This window comes from Sorex fumeus, unplaced genomic scaffold, assembly GCF_029834395.1.
Source record: "Sorex fumeus unplaced genomic scaffold, SorFum_2.1 ptg000007l, whole genome shotgun sequence".
Lineage (NCBI taxonomy): Eukaryota > Metazoa > Chordata > Mammalia > Eulipotyphla > Soricidae > Sorex > Sorex fumeus.
In genome coordinates, this window is record NW_026606064.1 from 6,781,605 (window position 1) to 6,797,778 (window position 16,174).

General features: G+C 38.5%; 1 pseudogene; it reads right to left on the reverse strand.

Moving 5' to 3' along the window:
* Positions 1-673: 673 nt before the first annotated feature.
* Positions 674-1,605, reverse strand: LOC130042795 (olfactory receptor 4C15-like; annotated as a pseudogene).
* Positions 1,606-16,174: the final 14,569 nt, after the last annotated feature.

The following is a 16,174-nucleotide window of genomic DNA, read 5'->3' on the forward strand; positions in this document are numbered from 1 at the left end:
TCAGACAAACTGAAAAACTGTCTAACATATAATTAAAAGCAGAAAAAGCCTTCCTGGACAAAGAAAAAAAAAGCATCAAGGGGAGAAGAAATGAAGGAGACATAATGGATAAATAGAAATTAGGGCTAAAATTTTGTAAAGTGCCTTCCAAGTTGACAAGAGAGATGGCTCGGGATTGGGGTGGGGAGTGAATATGGGAACACTAGCGGAGGTGTGGTGACACTTGTGGTGGCACTGCTTTTGAAAATATTATGCCAAAAATCAACTATCAATAATTTTGTAAATCACAGTGCTGTAATAAAAAATTTTAAAATAAGAAGTGTTCCTCCAGGAAACAGTTAGGTAAGTTTGACTTACCTGTCTGTAAATATTTTTATTTATCCTCACAATTCTATAAAATTTAAATGAATGAGAAGAATTTATATATTATTTCAATTCATAATTTTATTTTTATGTTGAATTCTAATAGCTGATACAATTCAACTCAAAGTACATATAAGATTTTTTAAGATGCTTATTAGCACACCTAAGTAATAGAGGAGTAACAATGTTTTTTCCCAGGTCTCCTATATGTATTATTAAATGAATTATAGTCTTCATTCAGTCAGTCAAAAAAACGTTTTAATCCAGAAGAACATTTGTATACTTCAATGTTGAAATTTGAAACTTCAGTTTAACACAGTTTTGCCATCGAGGTTTGCCAGAATTTTCTAATGGCATTCTTTACTTCCCTATTTCTGAAAGTATAAATTACAGGATTCAGCAGAGGAGTTAGCATACAATAGAATATACCCACCATTTTGTCAGAGCTGAAAACAAATGGAGGTCGCGCATATTCAAATGTACATGGACCAAAAGAATAAAACCACAACAGCAATGTGGGATCCACAGGTGGAGAGCGCTTTCTTCTGCCCTTCACTGCTGTGTCCTCTTAGGGAGAACAGGATGACACCATAGGACACAAGCAACATGGAGAAGATTACGATGCAAAAGAGTCCACTGTTGGCTGCCACCATAGGGCCAAATTCAAAAGTGTTAGCACAGGCAAGCTTCATTAATGGGTACAAGTCACACATGTAATGATTGATGATATTGGGACCACACAGAGGCAGCTGGGAAGCAAAGGCGTTTTGTATGGTGGAATGCAGAAGGCCCCCTGCCCAGGCTACTCCAATCAGAATGTTACACAGCCTTGAGTTCATGATTGTAGTGTAATGCAGAGGCTTGCAGATGGCCACGTACCTGTCAAAGGCCATGGCTGTGAGGACAATCACCTCCACACCAGCAAAAAGATGAAAAAAAAAAGATCTGAATCATACAGTCTGCGAATGAGATGGTTTTCTTCTCAGAGAGAAGGTCAAAAATAATCTTAGGGGCAACGACAGAGGAGACACACACATCCAGGGAGGACAGGAAAGCCAGGAAGAAGTACATTGGGGAACCCACTAGTGCTGGACTATTAAAGATGGTCACCACAATCAGCAGGTTGCCACTGACTGTTGCAAGGTAGATCAATAGAAATAAAACAAATAATACTTTCTGAACATCAGGGTTCTGTGAAATCCCCAGCAGAACATATTCACTTACAAAACTTCGGTTTTGCATGATTTCCCAGGAAAATCAGCGCTACCACAGGGGGTATACAGATCTGCAATGTAAGCATGAGAAACTCATGTCAGACAGTTTTATTATCACAGGGTTCATAAGATGATTTACTATATGAAAATTGTCTTTGCTATTTCTGCAATCCATATGATGCAAAATTATATTGTGTTGTAAGTGGTAGTGTGGAATACGGTCACTGTCACAGTCCTCCCATTGTTCATCGATTTTGCTCGAGTGGGCCCAGTAACGTCTCCATTGTAACACTTGTTACTGTGTTTGGCATATCGAATGCATCACGTGAAGCTTGCAAGGCTTTGCCATGCGGGCGAGATACTCTCGGTAGCTTGCCAGGCTCTCCGAGAGGGGCGGAGGAATCGAACTCAGGTCGGCCATACTGCCTGCGTGCAAGGCAAACACCCTACCGCTGTGCTATAGCTCCAGCCCAGTAGTGTGGAATATGAAACAAAAATATAAAGAGAAAATATTGTTAAACAGCAAGAGTCGGCTATGATTTCTGTATAGGGACAAAAGCACAGGTGAAAAGGTTGCAAGAGAACACTCTTTTTATTGCAAAATCTGACCTTTGGGTAGCCATTTGCTAGAATCCACTGCAAAGGGGATTCTGCTCAGCTCTGATTTGGTTCTAAGATTACTGTAAATGAAATTGTTGATTTTCTTTTCCCTCTAAATCATATTTTTACATACAAGAATGCAAAATCATCTCTACTTGTTCTTTTGAAGCCTACTGTTTTACTGTGTAGATTTTTTCTTTCTGAAAGTTTTAATGATGTCTCTATGGTTTTTAATGAACACTATCATTTTATCTGTGAATAGTGAGAGTTGTATATCTTTACCCATTTGAATGTTTCTAATTTCTCTGTATTTTCTTACTGCTCTGGCTAAGACTTCAACACAATGCCCAATAATAGTGGTGAGCATAGACAGTTTTCTGTTTTCAGTGGAAAGCATTGCAGTTTATCTCCATTAAGTTTAAAGTTGTTTGTAGATTTGTCATTTATAATCTTTATGACATTGAACTCAGTTCCTTCAAATTTCACTTTGCTGAGCTTTCATCAAAACTTAGTTTTGAACTGTATCCTAAGACTTACTCTGTAAGGTTGTGGGGAGGAGAGAGACATTGGTTCCATGGTGGGGAGTTATTGGCACTGTGATGGTAGCGTGGTGAAGAAGCTTTGCAAGTATCAGAAAATAAAATAGAAAAATTTTAAACTGCATTATGACAATAAAATAAGTTAGAGACTCCACATGGTAGTTCTCATTGTAGCAGGTATTTATTTATTTATTTTCATTTCAATCATAATCTTAGATTAAGAACAGTTATTATTTTCTCATCAAGACAATAACTTACCTACAAGTAAAATGGAGAAAAAAAACAGGTTCAGTGGTGCTTAAAAATCATGTCATTGAAGAAACCACTTAACCACTTTTATTGGAATGTTTTATTCTATAAAATGGTAAAGCTCTATGAACTCCCTAACCTAAAGAGGTAAGTATTTTTATAATTATTGACACACTGTGTATAAATCAAGAGATATTGATAATTTATTAGTTCCAGCACTATTTGAAAGCAGTGTTCACGTGTAGAAAAGAGTTGGAAATCTTAATACTTCTCAGGAATAATATGGGCTTAATCATACTATTAACCCATAATTTTAAATTCTCAATATCTAAAAGTTCAGAAAAAGGAGACCTGAACAAAATTGAGTATATCTTATTCCTAGTCAGTATGAATATTTTACATGTGTGAAAATAACTTGCTAGTATAACACAAAATCTTATACAAAATTTTTTTGCTTTGGTTGACCTATCTAGATGTGTGAAGGACTTGTTTCTTGTACTGCACTCAGAGATCACTTAAACCAATGGAAAACCACCTCTCTGAGAAGACACCAAGTTTTCTCCAATATTTTTCCCATTTCCATTTCTTTTCTTTTCACATTTATTTATTTATTTATTTATTTTAAATTTTTATTAGTGAAACACCATGAGGTACAGTTGTAGACTTCCAAATTTTTGTGCTTGGGTTTCAGTTATACAATGATCAAGTACCCATCCCACCACCAGTGCCCATTTTCCACAACCATGGGTCCCAGTATCTCTCCCACCCCCAACCCCCCCCCCCCCCCATCCTACCCTGCTTCTGTGGCAGGGCACTCCCTTTTGTTCTCTCTCTCCTTTTGGGTGTTGTGGTTTTCAAAAGACGTGTTGAATGGCAATCATGAAGTCATGAAATTTACATACAAGTGGTACTACATGGAAAGTATCATGTTAAGTGAAATGAGTCAGAAAGATAGAGATAGACATCGAAAGATTGCATTCATCTGGGGAACATAAAGTAACAAAATAGGAGAATAATACCCAAGAGTGGCCGAGATTAGTACCAGGAATTTTGCTCCATGGCTTGGAGGCGAGCCACACATGCTAGGGGAAAAGGGAGCTCAGATAGAGAAGGGAGCACCAAATAAAGGGTGTTGGGAGAATCCTCCCCGGATGGGAGAAACATGCTGAAAGTGGACTAGACAATCTCCATTTCTAGGGGTGTACTTTAAAGGATTTCACATATGTTCAAGAATGTTAAAGTACACAGCCAGGACTCCTTTATGCAACTCAGAAATCCCCACTGTCATTTAATGTCAGTTACCACTTCTTCCCACAATTTCTAATTACCTACACCTTGACCTCCCCTTCACAACCCAAAAAACATACACTGTTGGAGTACATGGAGCGTAGGTTTATCAGGTTGCACCCATCACAGTGCTCCCGAGTCGCTCCCATTACTTTGTTTGTCTGTAACCACTTCTATGCTTTCTACCCCAACCAATTTGTAAGGTCTCATCCTTCTAGGACACTGAACTTGTGCTGTAAGTTAATATTGCCTTTCTCCTCTCCTTTTGTCTCTTGAATATTTTGCTTTAATGCAATGTCCTCTTTGTATAGATACAGGTAAAGGTAAAGGTAAAGGTAAAGGCACTCCCGGTGATCCTCGATTTGCTCGCGCAGGCCCAGTTTGTTGTTGGAGACTTTGTTGTTACTTTGTTTGGCATATCGAATACTCTCGGTAGCTTGCCGGGCTCTCAGAGAGGTGTGGAGGAATCAAACTCGGGTCGGCCATGTTGGCCGCTTATAAGGCGAACGCCCTACCGCTGTGCTATCGCTCCACAGTTAATTTAATATTATGCTATGTAACATAGGAGTTGATTGGCTTTGAATATTATTCACTCCAAGGCATCTGCTTTCTCAATTTAAGCCTCAGTTGCCCTCACTTGCTAGCACCCCAAAGACTGGGTCCCAAGCCGTGGGACTCGATGGAACCAGGGTAAGCTGGTAAGTTATGTGCTACCCTAGCATTGAGATGGGCCAGGCCAACGTGCCATGATTCTTAACTATAGGTTAAGAGTTTGATCATAGGCAAATGCTGTCATGATCCAAAAGTAATGACGAGACTAGGACCCCGCTGCTAGGAATAGGAAGGATATCTGGCCTGAGCACTGCAGTCTGAGATCGAGATGGCCCTAGGAGAGCAATTCTATAAGCTTAAAGTATTTCTTACTGTGTCCATACAAAATGATTTATATTATGTATGCTTATATGTTTGTCGGACAAGGAGAGGAAAAACACACCCAGGGAATTCTGTTCTAGGGTGAGTCGATCTGCTAAGTGAGATTCTGTCCTAGAAACTGCTTTCCCCTGTGTCCTGAGTAGCTTGGATGAGACTGAACTTTTTTCCCCTTCAAAATGTCTTTGGTAAATGATTTCAGTATATTGAGACAGTTTCCCTTATCTCACAGGAACCTAGCTGGTCTTATGTATGCAGATCCCAGGTGCTAAACCAGGCCTAATCTTTGAGATGTAGATGCCTGGCTCCAGGCAGGCTGATCTTGGAGATGTAGATTTCAAACTCTAGCAGACTGGTCTTTGATGTGCTAATCAAAGTGCTTGGAGCTTGTAAAAGGTGAGGCCAAGATTACTGGCAGGTAGATATAAAGAAACTATGTATGTTTTGCTGCCTCAATGTTCTTTCTGAAACTCCTTTTGATAACATCACTAGATTGGCCCTTTAGAGGTACCATGATGTATATAAGGGGATTTTCGGGACTCTCTCAGGGTGCTTTCTCAGAATGCATGTGCTTGAGGACTCCTGAGCCTTTGTGACATACACTTCTCCCATGTAATAAACTGCTGCTAAGACCAACCAGCTTGGCCCCCGTTTCCTTCCTTCGCCTGACTATCGCCATCGACCTCCCTGAGTGGGGAAAAGGCCTGAGACTACCAAACGCAGGCAGAGGGAGAGATACGTCGCTGTAGTCCCCTTGTTAGTCCTTTTTTGTGTGTTTAAACAACACACTGCATACAATCACCTTTAAATTTATTCCAAGATAAAGGGTTTACTGAGACATTGAAGTCGGTGGGGCCCCAGGGTGGCTTACATGAGACAGAGAGGAGAGAGACTGCCACTTTCTCCAGATCCATCTCTGCCATCCTGGGACCAACTGGGAAGGCTAGGACTGATAAAGTCTGCAATGATCTCCTAAGCATGGACCTCCAGTCCTGCCAGCCCCTCTAAGTAGTTGTCAAGCCACACCTGATGTTGACTTGATTTGCCCTGCACAGGAGATAATTTCTACCACTCAACAAGGAATTGCTCTTTACAGAAAAGGAAAGTCACTCCTAGTCCTTACCCAGGCTTTCCAGGTCCTTGTCTTCCTCACAGAAAATAGCTTTAGGGGTCGATGAGCAGTGAAGTAAAAACAGATTTTATTTGGAGGCTTTAAGGAAGGGGAAGGAGGGAGGGAGAGTTATGCACTCAAGTGAGAACATAGGCTCTCCAATGGTGGAGAAAGCCACTGTATGCATCTCAAGAGGGAAGATGTAGGTGACACATGTGCCTGGCCACATATCAGTTGTTTCATCGAGTTGAGAATGCTCTGTCAGGTAGTAGTCTCTCCTGTCTGACCACATACTCCTCATAGATGAACTCTTCTAGGGCCAGATTGGAGCATTCAGACAGCCACTGTGGGAGGTCCCTCTTCAAATACAGAAGTACAGGATGGGGAACGGGCATTGGCACCACACTCCCAAAATACTTATCTTCTTATACTTAATACTAATGACTCTTCATAATATCAAAATGATAATCCATACACATAGCTATATTATGTAATTTGTCCATACAAATTCTCTGAACTTGTAAATATTGTAAAAATTTTTTAAACATGATCTAAAGTCAGAAAAGTGATGTGAGCAGTTCTCTTACAAAGTTAAATGACACTCTTGCGGTTCTATTCAATTCAGAAGCATTGAATACAACATCTATAGCTTTAAGTGTTATATCACAAAAAAAGAGTAGCAGTGCTGGAAGATGCGGCAGAAGCTGGGAAAAGCATTCGCAACGCATGCCTATCCTTTGCCAACTACAAGACCAAAATGACTGCCCTCTCAAATCCTGATGGCTATATCACATCTTCAAGAAGGGAATGGAGAAGATTATCCATGACTTCTACTCGGATCCTTTCAATAGCCATGTCCACCTGCCCACATTGCAAATTCCACAGGATGGATATGTCCTTCTCAACATTCTCTCTTCCAAATCAATCACACCATTTCATCAGTAAATAAGTGAATAACACCTGGCCCAGACAAGATAAAACCAGAACATCTGAAGAATCTGCCATCAGTACTCATCAATACACTGGCTCGGTTCTTCACAGGTTACCTGTCTGAATGCAAGATTCTGTCCCATTGGAAAACCAGCAGGACCCTACTACTGTACAACAAGGGAGACATCCACGACATTGACAACTATTGCCCAATCTGCCTGTTGTCTGTCGTCTACAAGCTGTTCACTTGAGTCATCCTGAATATAATTGGCAGAACACTAGATGAAGGACAACCATGCGAGCAAGCCAGGTTCCATAAAGGATTCAGCACAATCGACCATATCCACATGATAACCTAGCTTATTGAGGTTTCTCAGGAGTTCAAATGCCGCTCTGTCTAACATTCATTCATTTAAAGAAGGCCTTTGATTCTGTTGAGACTGAAGTTTCATCAAAGCGCTAGCTAAAAGGGGCGTTCAAACTCAATACATCAGGATCCTCTGTGAGCTATATTACGGATTCACTACCAGGATCTCACCATTCTCCAAAGAAATGATCATCGATGTCAAGAGAGGGGTTCGGCAGGTTGATACCATTCCACCAAAACTCTTCAGTTCCACCCTCCAGAACGTCATGTGACTGGAATGGGAAGGAATGGGAGTGAAGGTAGATGGTCAGCAACTACACCACCTCTCCTTTGCTAATGACATCGTTCTAATAACACCAAACATTAGCCAAGCAGCACAAATGCTGGTTGACTTCGACCATGAGTGTGGAAAGGTAGGATTACAGTTGAGTCTCACAAAGACAATGTTCATGAGAAACAGTCTCATTCCTGACATCCCATTCGCTGTCCATGGAACAACCATCTCTGAATGCAACAGTTATGTGTACCTAGATTGAGAAGTTAACATGACTAACGACCTGGCACCTGAGTTACTCAGGAGGAAGAGAGTGGCTTGGAATGCCTTCAAGAGCATCAAAGAAATAGCTAAGAGGACAAAAAACTTCTGGCTCTGGGCACATCTCTTTGATCCCATTGTTCTTCCTCCATTAACATACACCTCAGAGACCTGGGCCCTAGGAAAACAGGATGAGAACACTATTCAAATCTCCCAAAAAGGAATCTAAAGAGCTATCCTTGGAGTATCACGTTTCACTCAAATGAGAGAAAAAATTCAGAGTTCTGACCTCCATCCAAGGTCAACAATCATGGACATTCACTGCCTTGTTTGCCAAGGCATTGAAAATCAGATGGGCTGGACTGATAATGAGATTTGGAGAGGATGGCTAGACTAGAGCCGTTATGGCTGGATTCCACAGGATGTCAAAAGACCACGTGGCTGCCCACCTACAGAGATGGTCAGACTTCTTCATCAAGACCTGACCGATTGGTTTGAGGGTCTTCTTGTTCCTAGAACTAACAGACACTATCGGGCTACACTAATGTGTGACAGGGGCGAATGGAGACATTACTGGTTCCTGCTCGAGCAAATCAATGAATAACGGGATGTTAAGTGATTAAGTGATCACAAATTTTAGTGCTCCCTGAAATGACAAAAACATAAATGATAGATTTCACCATGTGCCATTCTCTGGAAGATTCTGGTGATGACAAAACTCCTATTCTGTGTGGATAAATGGGCAATCATAGTCTCATCAACAAGTGAAGGTTGTTCCCACTCCTTGTGATACTTCTATGGGGAAGAAAAAGAGCATATCTGGATGATAAAATAGATTGTTCCACATTGCTTGTGCTGCACTGTCTTCAACATCATTTGAGGTAGGTGGGGATAAAGAAACTCCAAATACCTGCTAGATTTCCAAGTGCAATTTAAGGAGGTTTAACTATAAAATTGTTCACCTGTAGAATTATCTCTCCTCCTAGAAATGTGAACATTTCCAAAAATATGGTTTCCTTGTGCTGATATCTCTCTAAACGTCGATGTTGGCTACAATTTCTCTATAGGGGCATCTCCATGCGTGAAAATATTGCAAAATACCATTTAGATTGCTAGCTCTTCTCTTTGCTAGAATGAATTATGTAGGGGATTCTGCTGGTTTCTAGGTACCTGATTTTTTCTTACATGATTGCAAACAAAATTGTTGCTTGTGATTTATTTCTCTACTATATCATTCTTATATACAAGAATGCAACAAATTTGTGTGAATTTCTTTGTATCCTATCATTTTGTTTTATAGTTATTCTTTCTAAAAGTTTTTAATAAAATCTATGAGTTTTAATGTACAGTATCATGTGATCTGTGAGCAGTGACAGTTAACTTCTTAACCAGTGTAAATTCCTAATTCTTTTTATTGCATTATTGCTCTTGCTAAGAATTCAACCCAACATTAAATAATAATGTTGACCACTCAACATTATTGTTTCATACATACTTGTTTGATGCATAGTCTCTCAGGAAAGTCTTTCAGTTTTACTCCATTAAGTTTAGTATTGTGTGAGGTTTCATTCTCTATGCCCTTTTTAATCTTTCATAATCCTAGAAATCTCCATTTGTTGAGAGTTGATATCATCCATGAGTTTTTAATAGTATTGCCAGGTTTTCTCTGTGTGGTTGGGGGTGGGAAGGGACATATTGCTACATTGGTGAAGAGTTATTCACCCTGTAAGCTAGGCTATGGGAAACAAAAATGAAGATTGAAAAGAATTTAGTCATGCTGTTTGGATTCCCCATTTACCATAGGCTCATGTAATCACGGGCTGGAGCGATAGCACAGTGGGTAGGGCGTTCGCCTTACACGTGGCCAACATGGCCGACCCGAGTTCGATTCCTCCGCTCCTCTCGGAGAGCCCGGCAAGCTACCGAGAGTATTTGATATGCCAGACACAGTAACAACAAAGTCTCCAATGGAGACGTTACTGGGCCCGCTCGAGCAAATCGACGATCAACGGGAGGGCCTTTACCTTTACCTTTACCATGTAATCACATTACTCTATCTGGGAAATACACAAAATAAAATATTTAGTTAAAATACTGAATTGGGGGTATGATGCCGCCAGCAGGTCAATTTGTACCTGTGAAGCGAGTGCAGCAGCATCCTGACAGCACTGTTAGGCTTTCACATTCCCCAAAATTGCTGCTGTGCCTTTGGCCACACCCCAAAAACTTGGGGCAAAGTTTACCAAGAAAGTAAACGGCCAAAAGTTAGGTATGTAGAAGACACACCCACAAATCACCTCTGGCTCAGCTATATAATTGGAGGCATGGCCTCTCTGGTTCCTGATCGAACTGCTTAATAGCCATGATCCCAAAGACTAAGAAACGAATCTTGGAATCCAAGGGCTCTTGGCAGAAATGCGTCCTGTTCCTGCAGTGGCTCTGGGCCAATCCAGGTGGGAACAAGTTTCGTGCCTTGGCCTGTTCCCCTTGGCGTCCTGGTGACGAGACATGTGGGGCCTCACCAGATGGGGGTGGAACCACCCTTTCCTCCCCATCCCAGCGAGACCCCTACAAATGGTTTCTCTGGCTCCTGATAAAGCTAATTAATGGCCATGATCCCAGAGACTCAGAAACAAGTCTCAAAACCCAGGGGCTTTTGGCAGAAATGCATCTGGACTGCATACAAGGTGGCCGCTGCCTCAGTGCTTCTTGGAAAGGCAGGTATGAGCCAGCGGTGATGGGGCAACTGCATTCTCATGGGAAGGGGGACGGTACTGGCTTGTCCTTCACACCCTACCAAGGTCACGAGTTGCCCCCCAGGAGCCACTCTCTGGCGCAGCCATAACACCAGACGCACAGAAACCAATCTCGTAATTATCTGGCTCTTTGCAGAAATCCAAAATTGCAAGGCTGCTATTGCAGCCACGCAAGATTGTATGATTCTCATAACCAGCTATAGAAAACAAAGTATTTCACAATGCCTTTTCAGCAATTCTGATTGTTGGGGGGGAAGTTCTAAACAATAATGGTGCATCTTTTGTCGAAATGATGAATGTAATCAATGTAGAGAAGAGTTAAGTGGAAATCATCTGCCTCACAGGCATTGAGAGGGGTGGGAGGGGGGTATATTGGGGTTCTTGGTGGTGAAAAATGAGTACTGGTGAAGGCAAAGGTGTTTGATCATTGCATGACCGAGACATAAACCTGAAAGCTTGATAACTTTTCCCACAGTGATTCAATAAATACATATAAGAAGAAAAATAAATAAATAAAATTATAAAAAAAAAGTAAGTGGCATCCATGCCCAATTTAATCAGCTAATCAGTGGCTGAACAAATAGCAGTACTCCTACACTAAAAAATAATAAAAAAATAAAATACTGAATTAAAATATTTTTAATTAAGTCATGATATTAAACATATTTGTAGATTTTCTCCCATCAATTTTCCATGCTATGATTCAACTATGATTTATAGCAATGAACTAGATATTGTTAATTATAATTATAGACTGACAACACCTCAATCCAACTGATTACTCAACTTTAACCTTTTGACACTATATATCCTACTTTCTGCCCAGATATTTACTTTTTGAGATTCTTAGAATATCCTGATTTTTCACAAGAATAAATGAAATACTAACCTTTAAGAAACCTAGATCAATGCTAATAACTGCTACAAGATACAAAGTAGTCAATTTACCACAATTTTTAGCTTACTCTTACTCTCTTTCACCTTCATTATACTTATTATATACTGTATAATAAATGATCTTCATATAATCTACTCTTTTATAATCTTGGATCAGCAAAGAGGAAGCTGGAGCTCTTTTATTGGTAGTGATGCTGACCCTTCCCCCCTTTTTTATTTTTATTACTTTTTATTTCCTCAAACTTTACTTTACCCTACTCTTGACTGAACACTTTACCAACAACACAAATAGCACATTAACACATAAGTTGCATTATGTGTTTATACAGTATGGACTATATTCTTAAACTAATGCAAGAGAAAATAAATGATATGAAAAGATTAATGATAAAATAAATTTTTGCTGCTGTACTTTAAATATTGCCTTCATGGTCACGGTCCTCCCATTGTTCATCAATTTACTCGAGTGGGCCCAGTAACGTCTCCATTGTGAGGCTTGTTGTTACTGTGTTTGGCATATCGAATACGCCACGGGGAGCTTGCCAGGCTTTGTTGTGCAGGCAAGATACTCTCGGTAGCTTGCCTGGCTCTCCAAGGGAGTGGAGGAATCGAACTCGGGTCGCCCATGTTGGCTGCGTGCAAGACAAACGCCCTACCACTGTGCTATCACTCCAGTCCAAATATTATCTTATAGAAAAGAATTTAGTTTGTTTACAATATGAATGATCTATGAATAGATCCATCAGTACCGTTTCATGGAACATAAAACACATACTAACACTTGACATATATATACATATATTCATAAACATATATGTGTATACATATAATGTCAAAAATAAACTTTAACTTACAAATACGATTGATGCACTAATAAGTCATTTTTGAATCCATATTTAGTGGACCCATATAGTTCAAATCTATATTATTCAGAAATCAACCATATATATTCTAGAATAATTTTTATTATAGTTTCTCTTAAGAAACATGGTGTACAAGATGTGATACTGATTTATACACATCTTTCAGGAAGCTATGATCCTCATTATGCACTATCACCAACCTCTCACACTTGTGGCCTCAGAACTTCAGAACTCCTCCAAAACAAGTTGAAAAAATAAATTTTTGAAGTCAGTGAATTTTAGTTTTTTTTTTTTTTCACATAGTCTTCTAGCCCCTAAAATACTTATTCTCTGATGACAGCACAACCTCAGTTTCCTAATTTGGGATGTGAGGCAGTTGAGGAACACTAGACTAATTCAAGACAGATACTTCAGGAATTGTATCACGATCATGATCATCCTATTGTTTGTCAATTGCCTCGAACAGGCACCAGTAATCTCTTCTTTGTCCTAGCCCTGAGATTCTAAAAAGTGCCACATTCAAGGCTCTTTCAGGGTTAGGAGAATGAAACCCCTTATTGTTATTAGTATTTGGCATATTGGGTACACCACGGGGAGTTTGCCAGACTCTGCCACGTGGGTAGGTTACATTCGGCAGCCTGCCAGGTTGTCCAAAGCAAGAATGAGCTTTTATTATATAAAATAAAACAAAAGGTAGGGCAGGAAGGTGGGGGGGGGGGGACATATGATACCTAGCAGGGACTCAATATTCAAAGAAAATAGATGGATTAATATCTGCATTGACTGAGCTTCTCAAATTTTTCTTAAACATCACATGACAAAATATTCTAAGAGAAAATGCAGTTAAGTGGAAAATAATGTTCTGCTCATTCTTGAAATCTAGAAATTCATTATTATTTCCTTTAAACTGTCTGTAGATACTAAAATTTATCACTCTGACATTCTTGATTGGACATTCTTCATATAATCAACCTTGGTTCTTAGCATGTATTGAGGTTACACTATTCTCAGGTCTATGTTATGTACAAAAGCACATAATTCAATCTGTTTAATACAGTGGTAATAAAAGTCCAAGGGTTAAAAGTGAACACAATCAGATCAAGATCTAGACAGTTTCTTTTGATATCAATAACATTTAAAACTCTTCAAAAATAAAATAAAGCAATAACAAAACTAATGTTTTAATTCATTTTTTGGTGGCAATGTTAACCTCACAATTTGTTCTACTTATTGTGTTTGTTTGTTGGTTTTGGGTCACATCTGGTAGTACTCAGGGGTGACTCCTGACGCCACTCTCAGGGACTAATCCTGCCTGTCACTTAGGAACACTATATGGGATGCTGAGGATCAAACCTGGGTCAACTGAGTACAAGGCAAATGCACTACCTGCTGTTCTATCATTTCAATCCCATAATTTGCTCTTTAATTCCAATAAAAGCATTATTTAATAGTTTTTTCTGATGTACAGATAAGGCAAGATATTTGTACTTAGGGCTAACTTCTGGCTGTGTGCTTAGATATCTCTCCTGGTAGTGCTTGGGGATGATATGCTGTGCTGGAAATTGAACCAGTGTCAGTTGAGACCAATATCAGTTACATGCAAAGCAAGGACCCTGTACAAGCAAGCTCTCTGGCCACCAGAACTGATTTTATTTTTTCAGTATATACAAAACATAATAAGCTTATTGTATTTGACTTTAACAGTATCTTAAATTAGAGTTTAGGTGTTTAGTAAATGTTATAATGTTCAGTGTATTTGGGGTGTCTGAAAAAAATTAGTCACAAGTACTTCTATGATGAGGCACCTGGTTGTAGCTTATACTGAGATATGCAGGATTCAGTAAGTGAATGGTAGGAAGTGGTATATTCTGTATATTCTTTGTAGTTTTTTAAACAGTTCAATTTATATTAGATTATCAATAAAACTGCTCTTGGACACTACTATATTAATATTTGATTTATAATATATATTGCATATATATAAAAGTTCCTATATGTCTAGATTTTATTGTATTGTTACTTAGGTGATATTAAAGAAATTATAGGGTTGTCATGTATTAATTTGAGTTACTAAGGGTCTAAATGAACTAGGATATGAAAAATATACCTTATTTTACATATTATTCAGAAATATCAAAGAACTACTTTTTCAAAAACCACCTCCAAGTTGAAAATTTTTGCAAAGTGAACTTTGTATCATGATAGGTTATTTATTTTCATTGTATAAGAATAAACCCTTTTTAGAATGAATTGCAATATTTTGAGTCTAGGAAGGTTTATGAATCTGACTTTGCATAGCTATTAGGTGAATGCTTTCCAATACCACATAAAAAACACATTGAGTGTAAAGGTATTTATAAATTTGATAATGAGTATAAACATCTTGAAGAGCTTAATTTATAAATTACTGAGTAAATTACAAATTGAGTGTAAGCACATTGAAGGGACAACATAAAGAAAAATTTCAGACAAACTGAAAAGCTGTCTAACATAGTATTAAAAACAAAGAAGCTTTCCTGGACAAAGATAAAAACAAATCAAGGGGAGAAGAAAGGGAGGAGAAATAGAGGATGAATAGGAATTAGGGCTTTGTTATATCACTAATGTGAGTGAATGGTACAGCCATATATCGAAAACACAGACTGAACAAAACAGAAAACGTGAGATCTATGGGATGAGTGTTTGATCATTGTATGACCGAGATTTAAATCTCAAAGCTTTGTAACTGTTCTTACGATGACTCAATAAAAAAAAAAAGAAGTCAAATGAAGATGATCTTAAAAAAAATAGAAATGGGGGTGTCAAGTTGTGATTTGTTTCTGAAATCTGCCTGCATTTTTACAAACTACACTGATTTCAAATCGCTGCAATATTTTATTTTGTATTATATTTTGTATAATTTAGAGTTGTTTTGTAAAAACATATTTTGTCACACAAGTGGCATTATCAAATAAAATATAAATCGCTAAAAAAAAACGTGAGATATAAACTACAAACACTGAAACTTTATGATTTGTCTGTCCAAGTTGACCAACAGAAATGGGCTGCAGATAGGGGTGGGGAGTGTATATGGGAACACTGGTGGAGGGAGGTTAACAGTGATGGTGATATTGGTTTTGAAATATTTTATACCTAAAATTTAACTATCAGTAATTTTGTAAATCACAGTTTTGTATAAAATATTTTTAAATGAGAAGTGTTCCTCCGGAAAAAGAGTTTAGTAAGTTTCACTTATATATTTATAAATATTTTTAATTATCCTCACAATTCTTGAAAATTTAAATGAATGAGAAATATTTTTATGTTGAATTCTAATTGTGGATACAATTCAACTCAACGTACATGTAAGATTTTTAAGATGCTTATTAGGACATCTAAGCAGTAGAGGAGTTAAGATCATTTTTCCCCAGGTCTCCTATATAGGTAATTAAATTAATTTTAGTCTTCCTTCAACAACTCAGTCGAAAAAAGTTTTAAGCCAGGAGAATTGGAAGATTGTGTACTTAAATGCTTTAATTTTAAATTTCAGGCAT